We start from the raw sequence: 19,557 nt of genomic DNA, 5'->3' as shown, positions 1-19,557 counted from the left end.
AGGATCTCTGCTGATTGGTCCTATGGGGTTGGTTTTGCTGCAGCTGGATGTCTCCTCTCAAAAGGCTGGAGAGTGGCTGTTCGTCATGGACCCACATCTGCATTTAAACTTTTGATTATCAATTTTGGACAATTTAAAAAACAAAAAATAAAATAAAAACTTAGAAAGTGTTGAAAATGATTTTACCTGAATCATCCCATTGTTCTCCTGGTAGAAGAATTATGTTTGGGTCACCACGATAATCCATCCCGGCATATGGAAAATCCTGAATCACAAAAAGTTGGTTGTTCAACCAACGAAAATACTCAGGGGAAAACCAAACAACCTCTGTGCCCTCCTTAGGGTGACAGGCCATCAAAGTAACCCAGTGAACTATTCTAAGCTCTCGAGGAAGACCAACATCAACAGGAATATGCTGCAGGGCTAACATGGGCATCCTCTCTAGAGAAAAGCTGACTATGATTACTCCATATCAAAAATTCTTCAACTGTCCATTCTTTGCTTTGGTTAGTTGGCCTTTCACATTTGCCAACACAGCCTCGCACTAGTTGAATATGGTGCCTCAAAAATAGTCTACAACCATCTGCATCTGGGATCTAGTAGCCACGTGCAATGCTGCACTCTTGCATAGTATGCTAACAGTGAATGCAATAACTTTAAGCTCAGGAGAGCTGATAGTTTTAATATCAATCCGTTTGTCCTTTGATTGATCATCGCAAAACTCCAATTGGAGACTAGCGACAGACTGGCCACCTGGCCTAGTCCCGAAAAGAGATAATTGTTCACCCCTCTTGGAAAAACCAGTTAAAAAGTATATGTCCTCCAGCTCGATTTCAAGCCAGTGGCCACCAATCACGAAGCACCGGTCCTGTGTATTCCATCTGTCTACCAGCCATTGCAAGAGGTCTACTTAGGCCTTCATGCCCTGTATGCCCCAGAACCTTAACAATATGCATGCTCTCAATGCCTGCATTGTGGGCATATGATTTAGTGCGGCAAAATCTACATCCTCATGCTGGTGTTTTCACCAAATATAGCATTTTGAATGTCCTACAATGCATAAAAAGACATATTAGAACAAGCTCGTTCGAAAAATTTTGGGCAAATTTGGAGAAATTTAAAGTTTTAAAATTCATTGCATGGGGTCTGCACCCGCTGCTTACAAACAGTGCGTAGGTCCACATGGGTTGTGAGAAATAGGTGCGGACCCATGACTTTTTCCTTTATAGAAAAAAGTCGGGGTCCACAGGGGCCACGTGTTGCACCTGCGGACCCCCGCGAGTGATTTTTTAAACTTATTTTTCCTTTAAAAATCAAATTTAAAGCCTAAAAACAAAATGTAAATGGATGAAATGCAAGTTAAGGAGGACGTGGATTACCTGGAGCTGACGGTTTTCGATTCTGACGAACGGATTTTCCATAATATTCACAGGAACTTTCTTACCCAAAAGCTCTCACTTCTCACTCTGAACTCAAATGGTAAAAATGAAGTTAGAAAAGCCCTTTTTATAAGTTTTTTCGAATAAATGAATTTTTAATTTATTTATTTTTCACTTTAAAAAGGCAATTTTTAAAACATTTTTATTTATCTTAAACACGTATGTGTAATGTTTTGAGTTTTTGTGCAAAATATTGGATTTTTCAGGGAAATTGATCATTTTTCAACAAAGAGCATACTTTTATCACTTTTTCGGACTCTTTCAAAAATTTACGAAAAAGCGAAACATTGGAGTCCTCTTTAAGCTCTTCTCAAAATCTCGAAAATTGAAAATATTGTCGAGTACTTGATTGTTTGAACTCGTTAAAGTAAATGAATAATCGTCCCTTCAGTATAACTTTACCCCTTTTACGGACTGAAATGGACTATTTACGAAAAAGGTACACGTTGACTAATTACAGTCAATAGAGTCCTCTTTAAACCCTTTTCAGACTCGTTAAATATGAAAAGATTGTCGAGTGCTTGTCTTTTCCAACTCATTAAAGTATTGGAAATGTCATCCCTCCTGTATTATTTTATCCTTTTTCGGACCTGAGGGATTATTTTACGAAAAAAGTACCCCCATGGAGTTTTCTTAAGTTTTTCTTCTGACTCCCTAAAATTGAAAAACATTGAGTTTTTCCTATACTGGACTCGTTAAAATTTAACAGTAAAGGACCTGTTCAATTTTAAATAGGAATGAACCACTCCTTCTTAGGGTTCGAATTTTAAACTAAGTTGGACTCATCCAAAGGATGAGCTTATAAACAAGCAAATGTTATCCTCCTCAAGCTTGTCAAAAATAAAGAGGTACTTGCCAGAAATGGTGGGGGAAAAGAGAGAAAAATGAACCTGTTTGTTACACTTTGTTTTGTAAAAAAGCCGTCAACCACTCTTGAACACGACACTTTTTGTTCACTTGGGTTGGGAAAATCCTTTGCCTAACAGTTAATCAAACCACATTGAAAGTCTTCAGCCGGTTTCTAGGTATTAGCTTTGGGTCAATTGTCACCAAGCCATCTGCAGTGTCGTTATGTGTTCAAGAGAACAGTTCAAACAAACCATTCATCTGCAAAATATCTGTCATCCATTTTGACCATCCCTGAGTCAGTCCTTGCCAATATATTTCTTCAAAACTTGATCTATGATTTCATGTTGTGGGCTTGCCTACGACGAATCGCTTTCTATCTACTTCAGCTTATTATCTAGGAAGTGATCTAGAAATCATGAGTACCTTGAAAGCTGCATGCCCTAATGGAAGTTTTCTCACCTTTGACGATAGGTTGCATCATTGACCTTCGATCGAATGATTCTATGACATGTTCGACTTCAGCTCATTTATTCACATTTCATGGATTGTACTAGGTACTTTGAGAGCCATTGACATTACTAGTGGTTTCTCTCACACTTGTTAACAGTTCACATCATTGACTGGTAATCAAGTGGTTTCTACCATGTGTGATTTTGACACATTCATTCACATGGATAGAATTGTACTAGTTCGGGAAGCAGAAATCAAGACCTTGGATCTAGTTTCTACAATCCAGGATGTGAGGAATTTTGTTGTTCATTATACAGTGGACTATTCATAAACAAATGGTTGCATCCATATTGTGTCTACACATGTCTATACCCTTGATGTATTACAAAATCATTCCTATATCAAAATAGTTTAGTCAGTTTTGATCTGAGTATGGGAATGCCTACCTCACCAATGATATGTCTATATATATATCTATATATATATATATATATATATATATATATATTCCATTGAATGTTTTTACAGGTTCCGACTGGGGTGTCCACATGGATAGAATTGTACTAGTTCGGGAAGCAGAAATCAAGACCTTGGATCTAGTTTCTACAATCCAGGATGTGAGGAATTTTGTTGTTCATTATACAGTGGACTATTCATAAACAAATGGTTGCATCCATATTATGTCTACACATGTCTATACCCTTGATGTATTACAAAATCATTCCTATATCAAAATAGTTTAGTCAGTTTTTCTAGTCAGTTTTGATCTGAGTATGGGAATGCCTACCTCACCAATGATATGTCTATATATATATATATATATATATATATATATATATATATATATATATATATATATATATATATATATATTCCATTGAATGTTTTTACAGGTTCCGACTGGGGTGTCCACAGGATGATCCTTGAAATGATAAAGTACTTCACTCTTCATAAATGACAGACTCTATCTTTATCTATTACAGAATTCGCACTTTAGGGGGCAATCTGTTGCACTAAAAATTATCACCTTGACATTCTACAATCTGTGTGAGTCCATTACCACTCATACTTTCCTCCTCTGCAAGTCTAAAACATCAGTTCCTTATGTCAAGTCTTGAAGATAAGAGAAAAGTCTTCAAAAGTCTTTAAAACTCTGGTTCCGCACTTTATCTTTGTCTTACCTATGGTCCTGCACCTAATGGTCATGTCCCCTGCACACCTGATCGCACTGTCTCTGTGTTAAAGGTGCGGACCCCTGTAAAAGTTAAAAAGGCGTGAGTATACTTTGAAAAACTCACTTTCAGTCATTTCTAGAAGCTTCTGGAAGGAATCTTGAGGTGGCAAGTTCGCTCTCTTAAGGTTCATGCATCCCATACCTTAAGGAGCTAACCCCTTGATGTGAGGAGCTTATCCCTTTGAAGGAGGATTCTATCCCTTAATATATGGACCTGTAACCTCCTCCTCTGCACTATAAAATAAAGCATTGGGCTGGTTACTTGGGAGGTTAGAAGCTGAATACTTTTGAGGTGAAATCCTGCTGTAACTTAGTCTTATCTAGTTGAGTTTTTATGAGGAGAGACTAGATAACTCTAAGATCTCATTTGGAAGAGTGCAAGGCTTGTCAAAGTAAAGGAAATTCCTGTTTCGGACCCCAGGAAGAGCTTGTTCAACATCAAGGCTAAAAAGGTTGTAAGGTTCTTCTACTTCAAAGTTAATACAAATAAATTCGTTTTTCTCAATAAGCTATTAATTGATGGTTTATTTTATGGATTCCTTGATCACCATAATAGACATGATTTATGATATTTGCTATGCATGTGCTATTTAATGTTTGCTTGTTTGTGATTGCAGGTCCTCAAAGGTAACTCTTTCGAACGACCAGGGGATGACTGCTACGAACAAGCATTGGATCCAAGGTATGATCTTAACACCTTTGTAGTATTTATTTATAAATCACATATGTCTAGAGAAAGATAGGTTTGTTTGTCTGTTTGTTGCTAGACTATCTTCTGATACTAGGGAGATCGGCCTTGTCCACAAGATCAATTTATCCGGACAAAAATTGTTCTATCCCAAAGGACCTCAAGGTAATCCTTAAAGCAAAAGAGGTTTGTTGCAAAAGATTTCTTAAATAAGCTCTTTGTTATTCTTGTTTGAAGTTCTTTTGTTCATTGGCATAATGACAACTTCTACAAGTGAGTCCTCAAATTCTCCTTTCTTCACAAGACTCTTTGACATGAAATAAGACTTGCTCATCATGATGGACATGGTGAGGGAAATGTATGAGGATGGAAGGAAGAGCAACATACTTAGAGATCAGTTGAATTCCGTGGAGGAAGAGAAGTAGTTGCTTTCTAACAAATTGCAGAAAATGGAGAGGAAACTTCGTATTGCAAATATGAACCTAAAAAGGATGCATGAGTTGGAGTCATAGCTCTTTGTTGCCCAAGAAGCCTTAGTCAAGTATTAGCTTGAAGAAGAGGTAGGCCATTCCATTTTGTCTTCAAATTCCTCTAAGAATGCTTGTATTGGTTCTTTTGAAAAACATACTAGAGGCATAGGTTCCAAGCTAATGTCCAAGATGGGTTATGAAGGAAAGGGCTTGGGAAACTGTGCACAAGTTATTGTTGAACCAATAATGGTTGAGAAAAGGAATAAGTATTTGGTCTAGGCTATGGACAGTCTTATGGAGAGAGTTCCAAAGTTGCCATGAAGGCCATTGAAACAATCCCAAGAAGGAGTTTCATTGCAGGTGTTCAGAAGCACACACTTGAACCAGAGAGTTGTGGAAACTCTGAAAGCATTGAAGAGATTGATGGTGTTCCAAAGGGAGCCACTTCTTCATTTGCTTCACCTCCTCATGAAGGAAATAAAGGTGAAAGAGGCAGGTATAAATCTGGTTCTAAACACATTCCTTTTGATTTTGCAAAGCATGGTAAATTTCCACATAAGCATGGGAAAAGAGTTGCATGTTCCTTTTGTGGTTTGGATAGCCATAATGTTTCTATATGTTGGAAGAGAATGGCCACATACAGGAAAATTTTGAAGGACAGGAAGCAAGTAGCCAAAGGTCCATTGGACAAGGAAAATCATGCTGTCAAGAGGATGCACAAGTGTTGCACTTACTGCCATAAGCAAGGGCATCTTGCTGAAAAGTGTTGGACTCTGAATCCAACAATGCTTCCACAAAAGTTGAAGAAAGTGGAAAGAGAAGATGGCAGAGATGGAAAGGAAGATTCCATGAATGATGTGTTTCAAAATGATTCTCATGATGATGCTAATGTGCAGACAAAGGCAAGCCCTTTGAAATGGATTGGTAAGAAATGTTTAGAGTTCTTGTCTAATTAAGATTGCATGTCTATTAATGCATCTGTTTGCATTTCTTTGTTAATGGAATGCAAGTTGCAAGATTTTACCAAGTAGGTTAATCGAAAAGTTGAGCAGGTGACTCACTTTGATGCTGCAACATTATATTTCATTTCAGCTTCAAAAGTACAGTGTGCTTAAGCGAAAGTTGAAGGATGAAATGCATGCATAAGCTTGATGTGCATGAACACAGGGATGTTGATGATTTCCTTGTATTTGGACATGTATGTGTAATTAGCTTGCAGGGTTGATTATTGTGACATGTATGTGATGCAATGTTGACTTGAGGAGAAGTTAACTTGATCTCCTAGATGGAGATAATGATGAAGTGTTTTAACTTTTGAAAAAGAGTCCTAATGGTCTTTTTCTACATGCTTGATTTGAACGGTCATTTGTTTTAAAGGTATGTTTTGTGGGCTTGTTATCTAGTCCATCATTTGTATGCAGATGTAAGACATGGAGGTGTTCACAAGATGTGAAATCTGTTTCTTTTGTTGAAGCAGGAGTTTAGGCCATCCAATTGTTGTCTGTATTTCTGTTGTTGTTAACAGTTGTTGTTGACAACTTGTCAAACAGGTACAAATGAAAGTTTTGTGGAGTAGATGCATTTCCCATTGGTTTGAGCCACCTTGGATCAATGATCAAGGCAGAGAAGTTCAAACTACCTTCTATGACCATTTCATCAGGAGTTCTGCAGGAAGGCAAGGAGGAAGACAACTCTTCCAAGGAAGACTAGCCCATCCAAGAAGGGATGTGGTCAGAGACTTTGGTACAGAGGCACTATGGAAAGGCAAGTGTGTGGAGGCTGAAAGAAGAGGGTGAGTCACTCTCATTTACTGTTCAGATCAGTATATTAGTCTTTTGGAGACCAAAAGTTCTTTTAGTGGGAAGGCGTGATCCAAAATGGATTTTGGATAGACTCCTAAGTCTAAGTGTTCCTCACAGAGGAAAAATGAAAGCCTAAGGAAGTTCTTGGAAATAGTCCCATTGCAAAGATCATCTCGTTCTGAATCTGTTGCAACTTGAATGGGCAAAAATGGACTTAGGATGTAGAAGTTATCGCAGAAGAAGATGCCTTTGTTCTTTGGAAAAAGAGGCAAAATCTCTTAAAAATGGAAAAAAAAAACCTTAAAAATGGAAATCACATCGGAAAAGGGCAAGAGGACGAACTTAAGCGAAGGCAGAAGAAACCCCGATCCGTCGATCCAATGTATCGAATCAGAGGTAGACATGTATGCAAAATCGGGACCCTAGACTTGGCGATTGTGATCATGCGATATGCCGATCGTCGATGATCGGATCGATGAATCGATATCAGTGATGGACAGAACCCCTGGGCCGTATGCAAATGCGATATGCGATTGTGATATCACAATATCCTGTTGGAGCAATACCGAGGAGCGGAGCCATGTATATATGCGACTTGCGATAGCCGGACCTGACAGGGTTATGGACCAAATTTAATATATTTTGAATTTTGTAAGGATTTTTTCAATGTAAATTTGCATTTTCGTTAAATAAATGAAATACAAGGGAATGCACCAATACGATGAAGCTGGACCCAAAAGGGTTTTTAAATGCTGCTACATAAAATTTGAAGTCTGGAAACACGAGTTTCTCAGTGTATTTCCTGTGTAAATGGGTTTTTGGTCATTTGGCCATGTGATGAGTGATAGCAATATAATGCCTATTGGCAGACCCGATAGGGATTTTAGGGGCGATTAGATGGAATTTCACATCCGGAATTCACGCCCAATAGTGTATTTTCCAACAATTCTCTGTGTAATTGGATTTTCTCATTTCTCGGGTTTTTGCCTATGAAATGGCCCTGATTCCTTCTATAACTGCTCCTAATCATTGATCCACACTGAAGCAGGCATTTTTTTACAGACAATGATGCATTTAGTAGCCACAGAGTCGCAGAGCCAGATGGCCAGTCTAACTGATAGGGAGCAAAGAAGCCACAGAGCCGCAGAGGACAATGAATTGCAAAGAAATGGCCAGGGAAGCCAAAAAGCCTAGAAATCACCTCAAAGGAGGTAGAGAGCTCAATTGAGCAGAGGGTAGAGCACAAAGCAGCCAGAAAGAGAAACAACGAATATGCAGAGCAGCCAAGGGAGTCACTTGGAGGTCAAGTGAAAAGCTTGAGAGTTGCAAACTGACAGAGAGCCGAAGAGTCAGAGCCAGAGCCAGAGCCAAAGAGCCAGAGCCAAAGCCAAGAGCCAGAGCCAAGCAGCTAAAGCCAAGAGACAGAGCCAGAGCCGAGAGCCAGAAAGCCGAGAGCTTCAAGATCCAGGGATAAAATGGTGCCTAAACCCACTGTTTTTGTATAAAACAACAGGAGTTGAGCCAAGAGCTTGTAAAAAAAAAAGGACTTTGACATAATCCCAAAGAGCCTAGTCGAGCTGACTAGAGCTCACGGAGACGTAGCCCAAGAGTTTTGGGTGAACTCCAAGTTAAATTGTTGTTTTGTGTGTTTTGTTTATTATTGCATTAGTTATTATTGTATGTATTTACATATTAGCATAAACAACATATTTTAAAGGACATAGACAATCAACAATAAACATAAGCATACACCTTAATGTCAAGCACTTATTAATTCTACATTTGTTAACCATAAAGACTTGGGAATATTTAAAGCTTTGGGAGTAGGAGAGGTTCTTGTAAGTTAGACAAGAAGCCTAAGAGCCCCATTTTCAGATGGATGAGGAATCAAATTTTCCATCCAATGAGTGTTTCCACTCGAAATTTAAGTAAACCCATAGGGAGATAAGTTGAAAATACGAGTTGAAAAAATAGTTTTTTCATTTTCCCCTCTAAAATTTGATGATGTAATCTAATATTATTTTATTATTTCCACTATTATTTATAATTTCCTTAGGATGCCCATTTTAGACCTCAAAATTCCTCTAATGGCCAATTTATCATGTACGATATCATTACACCCAGTACAATTTGTTTTTTTTTCAAAGCTAGATAATGAGCATTAAAAATTCACATTGGTGCATCTTTTTAGTTTCTTTAAGAATTTTCAAAACGTAGTTTCAATATACTATGATAAAAATATTTAGTTTATAGTGAGAAAGTAGCGTTACAGTTTTAGCATTTTTACAAAAAATAAAAAATATTATATTTCAATCTATTTCAAATTATAATTATAAAACATACATTATCATAGTTTGTTGGTCATGGTGTTTTTTTAAGGATTCAAATATTATGCCTATGTATAGTATTACAAACCACTATTATCCTTTGAAAAATCATACATATAAAATATAGGAAAATCTTCAATAAATAAAAAACATGTAATTTATTATTAAGTTTGATATTTTTTTGGTAAATTTTATCAATTTAATCATATGTATGACAATCTAGGCAAATTTTTAATCTAATGAGTGTTTTTTTTTTCAAAAAAATGCTTAAAAATAGCCAATTAGTGAAACATTGCCCGTAATAGTCTCTTTTATTTTCCAAAATTTAGAAAAGTTTATATCCTACATATGTTCTACTTATTATAGTCATGTAAGGAAATGGCATATGTTTGTATGCTAGACCCCATGTATCAATTTTTTGGAACAACAAAAAACACCCACATTGACACATGGAAACACTATCAACAACTCATTGCTTTAGAGCTAGAATCCTATACCAAACTAGAAGATTACATATTCCAAAGAGAGCCTTTTCTCTTGAATACTTGAATAATTAATGATCATTTTTTGTGAAGAGAGAGAAGCCATAGTGTTATGCAGAATCTATGACTGCAGACAAAAGTATCTTTCCTAGGCTTGGTGGACTAACCTAGAACAAGAAAAAGACAAAGGCACTAATGTTTTCCATAAAGTAAATAGATACCAGGATGAAGCCTACCTAGAATATTTTGTATGCTTCGCTCCTTCTTTGGCTTGAATTATCCAATCCTAGCTCTAACCGCTAAAATTAGAACTTGCATAGTTAGATAACACAAGCCAACGATCCACATAATCCATGTAGCATTATCTAATCACTTTATTCAATAGATCAACATGGTATTGAAATATATGAAACCATAACATCACATATAGGAAAACAAAGGACTCTTTGCTTTAATAGAAATGGAGCGAGTTACAACCAAAAATAGGTTTCAATCCTACAAAAAAGCTCCTCCAGGCTCACTTTTCCTTTCCTTGTCACAAAGTGCACCTCTAATCACCCTAATGCATGGAAAGATATCTCTCACATCAGTGACATAAGGGTAGAATCACTCTCAAAAAGACAACCCCTTACCTATGGATGTCAATAAATATATAGGTGAAGGAGGTAGTTCATGAGTTCTTATTCCTTTAACAATTGGGGCTTGAGATCCACTCTTGATGGGAGGATAAGATAAAGGGATAAGGGATGAAAATCCAAGGTAGGATAGGATAAGATTCAAGAATTTTATCTGAGGTAAATGGTTACAATAGATCTTGGAAGCTTTCGAAAGAAGAGGCTCCAAGATTCTCTCTCTTTTCCTTGAATTTATAGAACCAACATAGGTGCAGAGTGGAACAACCTGTAGGTGATCAACATAGGCGAAAATGGAGAAACCTAGTAGTCAACACTGTCTAGTAGGAGGCCATAGAGCATTGGCCCTTAAAATGACTAAAAAAAAGTGTTCTCAGGCAGAAACTTTTGGAATAGAATGAGTCATGCTTAGGGCTTTGTGCAAGGATGATGAAAAGGAGGTCAAAGGATGTTGATTGATCCAAATGAAGGCCTATTGACCAGATTTGACAAACTAGCCTATAATAGATTTCCTCCTAAAGTGAAAGGTCATGAATGATAGGTGATGATTGAAGTGATTTTCCTTGTGACAAGTCGGGATAAAGAACAATCGGTGAGATCATCATCTGTTATAATACATTTACATCATGATATATTTGCTGAGGGAGGCATACCCATACTTAGGGCATAAGCTAATCATTACATGTACAATAATCAAAAGACACATCCACAGATGACTGCTGGTGGAGCCATGACTGGATGAATGCCTATATGATCATAACCATAGTACAATGTGATCTTGTATTACTCTTAAAATTTCAACCTAGATGTGTGAAACTAGATTTGGGGTCTTCTATCTCGTTTGCATGATCAACCAATGTACAAGTCTAACCATGTGAATCAATGAGTTGGAGTAAAAAATGGTAGAAACCATATGATTACCATCCAATGATGTAAGTCGTTAATAGACGTGAGAGAAACCACCGATGATGTTAATGGCTCTCAAGGTATTCTAGTACAATTTGTATGGTGTGAATAAATGAGTTGATTTCGAACACCACACATAATATTTCAGTTGAAGGCCAATGATGTAAACATGTCTCCGAGAGCGAGGAAAATTTTCATTAATGTATGCAAGCACCAAGGTACAGAGGGGTGTTTCTAATTCAACTTCCTAGATAATGAGCTAATGTCGACAGGAAGTGACCCATCATAGGAGGACCTTGATGTATCCCCCATCAACGACACGAAACAGGTATGATGATTTGAGACAAAATTATCAGATTGATGCTGATACGAAATTGGATCAGGAAAGACATACATGGAATGAAGGCTTAAGAATATTGTAGCAGATATTGACTAAATGACTTCTCTTGAACACAACAACGGCACTGAATGGAATTGGCATCATTGACCCAAAACCAAAAGAGGAGGCTTTGAAATAGTATGATAAACCAAAATACAAGCATATTTCCCAACCCAACAACCATGAAGATGAGGTGGAAGAGTGTCGTGTTCAAAAGCGACTTGCTGCCATTAGCAAATGGAGTACCATGTTTTCCCAATTTCCCCAACCATATTGGTCAGTACCTCTTTATTTTCTAACAAGCTTGAGGAGGATAACATATGTTTGATCTGTAAGTCCATCCTTCAGATGAATCCCTTTAAGAATATTTAACGAACCCAAAAAAGGATTGGTTTGGTTCTATCGTGAACGACGATTCCATCATTGTTTGATGTTTTAATGAGTCTAAAGAAGGTAAAACTCGACATATTTTTCATGTTTAGAGAGTTTGAAAAAGAGGTGGAAAAGAAAACTGCAAATGTTCCTTTTCGTAAATAGTCCCTTAGGTCCAAAAAGGCATAAAATAATACCCAAAAGAACCTCTTAGCCATGTTCGAATAAGGTTTTCCTTTTTCGTATTTAGTCTATCTTAGTTTGGAAAAGGGTTAAAATTATATTGAGTAGACATCTTTTCATTTACTTTAATGAGTTCAAAAAGACAAGTGCTCGACAATATTTTCATATTTTGGGAGTCTGAAAAGATATGAAAGAGGACTTCAAGGTGTTCCTTTTTCATAAGTTTATAGAGTCTTAAAAATTGATAAAAGTATACTCCTTGGTCAAAATAATTTGTTCAAAACATGGAAAAATCCATCAAACAACTGTCGACATGCTTAGAACATCACAAAAATGATTAAAAATACTTGTTTCATGGTAAAAATAGGTTTTTACTAGGTCAAAATATTAAATGTGAATAAAATAATGGAAGAAACAACCATAAATATCCACAATGACTATTCATATTTATCATTTCACATTTACGTTCAATAGTGAGAGTTTTGAGTAGTTTTTGCACTCGATCTTCTGCAGTTGATTGCACTCAATCTGATGGATCGTTTCAAGTTCCATCACTTCTAGGTAGGAGCTAAGAACTTTAGCTTTAAATTCATGGTCTCGTTTTATGATCTCATGCAAGTTTTAGGTATTTTTGAGGGTTGTGGGGTTTAAAAAACTCAGCCAAGGACCAACACAGGCCTAGGGAGTTGAAAATTGCATTGCACCTAAGTGATGGTACACTACAGGCAGGGATGCAACATTCTGTCTCCTTCCTTGGTGGTGTGTTGGGTGAAACTCGTAAATTTGTTTGCCATTTTACCTTCAAAATTTCTTATTTTTGTTGCATGGAAAGGATCCTAATGAGTCTCCCTTTGATGTTTCAGGTCCTCATTAGCATAAAATGGCTTTCATATGGAGAAAAAGAGAACATGAAGAACATGATTTAAATGTAGTTAATGATCGTTCTACCATCCAGGCACTAAAGGATTGTGGATTGTTGAAATTCTTCTAGATTCTTTGTATGAGGCAACAGATGGAGCTACTAGAATATCTTATTCATGCATGGGATGTGCAAGAATAGACATTCCAATATGGGGAACATCTTCTCGAGATCACAGTAGAGGACATATATTTTCTAATCGATTTATCCAGGAGAGGTGCCCCCATCTCTCTCCTAGGTGGGAGAAGGGGCAGAGAAACAGTGAAAGACTATATCACTACTTACTGTAGACCTCGATCCCAACCAACTAGAGATGGAAAGATAAGTATAAAATATGTAACTAGTTTTTCCTTAAGAATGATCTTGTTCATTATTTCCAGATTGGCAGGTAGCTCAACTCTTCATGTGACTAGCAGACCACACATGCAATACGGTGTGGAGTACTTAGAGCCAACCATCTTCAATTGGAGTGACGGGGTTTTGGTCAATATGAAAGAACAACTTACTAAATCAAGAGAGGGAAAGTTGAAAAACTTTGGATATACTTTTGTCTTGGTCTCTTTTTCCTTAGAATAGATTCCATTACTACAACCTCAGCAGATTATGCTTGAGCCCGTTTATATGAGGATGCCACGAATGAGGAGGTGGATAGATCATATGTCCCAACATGTAGGTCCGTCAGCGATCAAATTCACACCAACCTTGTTTGGGTGGATTTACAGACAGTTCATTATGGTTAATGATTGTCTGTACACAGGGATGGATTTGTACAATGACTGTGAGACCGTGCTTCCTGAGGGTGAGCGATGGGATGTTATAGGTAAGATATTTCAACCATTTGAATTTTTTAAATTTTATAATTTTTTATGTGTTTTTTATGTTTCCGAGACTTAAAATATTGATTTGTCATGAAAATAATGGGACTGTTTGAATGATAGGTGCTTCATATCTTTGTCGTGCAGGAGAATAGCCACAAGCAAAAGTAGAACCAGCACAGGTTGCTGCAGTAGGACAATATGCACTAAGAGATCTAAATGTAGTCGGGATCTTGACTGAGGTGGAGCGCCACATGGAGGGGTTGACTCACGGGATATATGAGACCGTGATCGACCAGGTTCCATTACGACTTCAGAAACACACCATCGGAGTGCCTAGCAGTATTGGTCGACTACTGCAGAAGATAGCTCATGCAGTGGTTTGTTATCATGAGCACTTTGATTAGTCTAGTTAGATATTTGCATGTAGTTTTGTATATGGGCCATGTGGCCATATGTGTCTCAGGGAAAATTTTAAGAACCACCCTAAATTTATATGTATAATAAATGGGCTAATCCCCATGATACATAGGAAAAATGGGAGGCGATTTTATCAATAATATAATATGTATATATAATTTTTTTAGCGAATCTCTCACCAGATTATATAATCTTGTTCAGTGACAGAGAATCTTTCACTGAATTATAAAATCTTGTAAGATCTTGGCAAATCTTTTACTGAATAATAAAACATTGTGAAGTCTTGGCGAATGTTTTGTTAAAGTATGAAACCATATATGATAATAAGAAAAAATATTCATTAAACGGTAATATACTAACATACATGTTTGGAAAAAGAAACATAATTTTCTCTTCCTACAAACAATGTTCCAAGTTTCAATGGCCATGTTTGTCAAGGTTCTTACAATACACTCTTTCATATCCTTCTATTAGTTTTGATAATATTCCACAACAAAGTTCTTGTAGGTGTTGATATTGACAACAAGTTCTGTCAAGGTAGGAAAGATTAATCTTTTCTCTACAACTGTTGTCAAGCTACAACTTTTTTCAAGTTATCAATTTTCTTTCTTATTCCATAGGCTCCAACTGCGAGATAAAAAAAACACATCAAGTTTGTTTACCCCAACACGCCAACAAGTAGCAATCCCCAACTATATTATATAAGAAAGTATTAGGTATCCCAAGGGCTTGAAGGGGATCTAATTGAAAGCAGTGGCCATTGTGAGAATCCTTCCAATCAATATATGAATATATAAATGTAGATTTATTATTATTTTAATTGGAAATCTTCAATTAAATAATAAAATTCAATTACGTCTCTCCCAATCTAAATTGCTTATTAGCATAATTCACTACCCTCATAGGTCTCCCATTTTTTAATAGCATTGTAACATGTAGATTAATTTCCTTTTTGGTGAAAAATCTCTGCCTTTTAGGAAAATATGGTGTAGCAGCTCCAACCGCTACAGATCATTAGGAAAAACTAAGAATAGCACAGAAGATGAAAGGTTGTACAAACTAACTTATTTTTCAAACAACTAATCCAACATCAGTACCTAAACTTTTTCATGAAGATATCATATTGAGAATGTTTGAAAAATAGTGAGAAATCTTCTGCGAGGGTGATGCGGAAAGAGTGGTAAGGTTTCATTGTTTTGAATTTTTTTGTTAAATCAGAAAAAGTTAAAAACCAATATTAATGGAGATATTGGTATCTTTTACTAAATTTTGTGAAGTGACTAAATGTAGCTTTAACCATTCACCTTAAGATGTTTTTACAATATAATTTCCTAAGTCTATTTAATATCTTCATTATCATAAAAACCAACCTTTATCCATCTTAACTCCACATCTACCACTCTTAGGGGGATGAAATCTATTTATCGCTCAGAGTATCTGTCTGAGCACTTGGTAGACCCAGAATTAAGATGGATCTAAGATGATAGAATTTACCTTTAAATAATCTATGCTCACATGATTACCATGGTATTACCATGGGTCAATACCATGGGTTATCATAAACTTGGAGCTTAAAAATTACTATTAGTAATTTATAAAAATTAATAAAATTAATAATTGATTTTTATTTTATTTTTTATTTTAACCAAGTTAAAATGTTTAAAATACATTAAATTACAACATCCATTTTTACTCTTGATCCACCACGCCCTGAGAGGGATAAAATATTTTTTCACTCTATGATAGTTTGCATATCACGATATTTGATACCTCTCGAGGCTTCGTAGATCTAGAGTAAAGACAATCTATGCTAGTTTAATTCCCCCATTTAAATAGGCTACATTCCACGTGAATACCATGGGTCAATACCATGTGCCATTTTTATTTTTATTAATACTAATAGTAGGGTTAATAATGTTTTTTTGCATGGTATTAATAATAATCTAACCCATGGTATTTGGCCCATAGTATTTTGCCCATAGGTTTCACCTAAATATAACGCACTTTTTGAGTGTTCGTAAATATAAGGTGACTTATGGAGTAAATAGAAAAAAATGTTTTATTTGTTTACCATACCTCTCGTTTATTTATATTTTTATTAATTTACCATTCCTCTTTTACAAATATGGTATTTGGCCCATAGGATTCACTTAAATAAAACCTCTTTTTTGAGCCTTCATAAATAGAAAGAGGGTTATGGACTAAATATAAAAGGAGGTTTTATCTATTTACCATACATCTAGTTTATTTATATTTTTATTTATTTACTGTACCTTTTGAGTAAGTATAAAAAGAGGTTTTATTTATTTACCATACCTCCACTTTATTTATATTTTTATTTGTTTACACCCTTGCATGTATATAAGGTGAATTATGGAGTAAATATAAAAAACGTTTTATTTATTTACCATACCTCTCATTTATTTATATTTTTATTAATTTACCATACCTCTTTTATAAATATGGTATTTGGCCCATAGGATTCACTTAAATAAAACCTATTCTTGAAAATTAGGGTGAATGGAAGGTTGTAACTCCTAATTTCAAGGGCTAAATTTACCTTTTTTACCCTCTCCCTTAAAATAAGGTGGGCTATTTGAGGCGATTTGTAAAAATGTACTATGATACAAAATGTTCGCCCACTAAAAATTTAAAACCCCTTAATTTAGCCAAAGGGCAAACATTCGCCCCTAAAATTTTCCATGCCTATTGTACTTTCGATGATGTGATTTGTATTGAAATTTATTTACATTCATTGCAAATGTCTGCCTAAAACCTGATTAGCAAGCACATATGTTAATGTATTTAGATTTCTAGAAATATGTTCATATTGTATGAAATGGAAATGTCTTTCTAGAAGGAAAACCCTTAAAAATATATGCAAGATGATTGGACTTCTAACTAAATAAACATTAACAAGTTGCAGTACCATGAGTTGTGAGTCAAGTTTGACTACTAAACGATGGATATCCTATGAAATAACATGAGACAGTGGCTCGAACGCTGCGCTATACTCAGCGATATTTTTGGTAAAGCGACCAATACAAATCCCTTGCAGACTCACTAACTCACCATTTGGATCAAAGATAGCCCATATTGCGGAGGATAGGTTTTGAGTACTATGACTAGAACCATTAGCATAACTAAAGTACGATTAAAGGGATGTTGATATCTGCAAACCAAACGTAAAAGGAATCAACAGAAACCTTAGGAAACTCTAAAGAGACACACCGAAAACACAATCAACACACTTATAGACAATATATACACAATGTTACTATGCATGAGATCAAGCATAATATTTCCTTATGTAAAACCCATTCCTAGGTTGTGTCAGTGGAATTCCATAAAAATTGAGTAACTCATAGGCCCCTTTTTTAAGGACACACTTGACAATAGATGGACCTAACCACATAGGTTGGAAATTTCCTAAGCCTAACTTATCAAATTCTTGGTCATATAAAAGAACAAGGTCTCCTTCTGAGAAGACATGAGGTTTGACACTTTTGTCGTATTGTGCCTTGCTTTATGAGCTTCATTAGCTATAGCATCATCATGAAATATCTCTTCTAATTAGGTCAAATGTAAAACATGTTCCTCTTCTACAAAAGTGATAGGAAGAAGTTCAATCGCTAGTTTCAATGATGGAATCTCACATTCGATTGGAAGGGTTGCTTCCAAACCATAAACCAACTGAAAGGGTGTAAACCCGGTAGAAGTATTTACTGAGGTTCGATATGCCCACAAGGTAGCATAAAGGAGAAAATGTCAGTCTAATTTATGGACCCCTACCATATGTTAAAACATAGTTTTGAGAACTTTATTGATAGCCTCAACCTGTCCATTAGCCTAAGGATAGTAGGGAGTGGAACTTTCATGGGAAAGTCTCAACTTAGCAGTTAGTTCAGTCATCATATGATTCCAGAAATCCTTTTTGTGATTCGTAAGTATGGCTTGTGGAACACCAAACCGTGTGATAATGTGATTGAAAAAGAAATAACCAATTGTTTCGCCAGGTCTGTTAAATGTAGGCATCGCCTCGTCCCATTTAGTAAAATAATATACTGCGACAATGATATTACCATGCCCCCCGACTGAGTGAGGGTTACATGTCATGAAGTTGATACCCCATTTCAGAAACAATCTGACAACAATAACGGGATGCAATGGAGTGGGTGAAGCATGGGTCTTACGATCGTAAATTTGGCATGTATGACACTTCTGGACAGTGATAATACAATCTCGAAAAATGGTAGGCCAAAAGTAACCAGTGCATAAGATATTCTATGTGGTAGCATAGCCAGATAAATGACCATCACATGCCCCTGAGTGGAATTCATTGAGGACTTTCTCGGCCTCCTCATGTGTGAGACACCTTCATAAAATTATATTAATACTACGTTGATAATGGGTGTCGCCAATGATAATGTAATTCTTGGATTGGTATTGAATATGGCATTGCTCGGAGTGAGAGGTATCAGACTGAAAATTATGGGTCTGGAGATAAATCAGAATGTCTCCATACCAAGGGTCAGATGAAAAAATCAGAAACAAGGACTCGTCAGGAATAGAATCATCAGATGTCTATTCATAATCAGGGGAAGGAAGGTCACACATAAGGTCAACGAAAACTAAGGATTTATTTTACCTAGATTTGATGAATTTTAGGTCAAACTCTTGTAGGATGACAATCCATTTAGGGTATTTCATCCCCATATATTGACATGACAAAATGTATATCATAGGGTTGCAATATGAAACTACCATAGTTTTTTGGAGCAAGATGTAATGGTGGAACATTTGGATGGCTTGAACAGGCGCCAAAGAAAAATTTTATACGTGGGTATACCTAATACTGGTATCATTAAGATTCCAACTCAGATAATATATGGGGTATTCTGTCCCTACACCATCTTCTCATACCAGTACCATTGCTATAGTAGAAATGGAAACATCGAGATACAAGAAATAGTTGCGCTGGTAATCAGGGGGATATAATAGAGATGCCCGAATAAGAACATCTTTCAGGGCATCAAATGATTTCTAAGCTATGTTATCCTGATGGAAAGGAACCCCTTTCTTAAGAAGGCAAGTGAATCCTTTGGTCAACTCAGCGTAATTCAGGATGAATCGTCACAGGAAATTATCTTTCCCTTGAAGGAGTTGTAACTGAATGAGTGAATAAGGTGC

The sequence above is a fragment of the Pinus tabuliformis genome, chromosome X, assembly GCF_031772625.1.
Source record: "Pinus tabuliformis cultivar Carrire ecotype Pingquan chromosome X, CPIR1, whole genome shotgun sequence".
NCBI lineage: Eukaryota > Viridiplantae > Streptophyta > Pinopsida > Pinales > Pinaceae > Pinus > Pinus tabuliformis.
Note: the sequence above shows the minus strand (reverse complement) of the source record.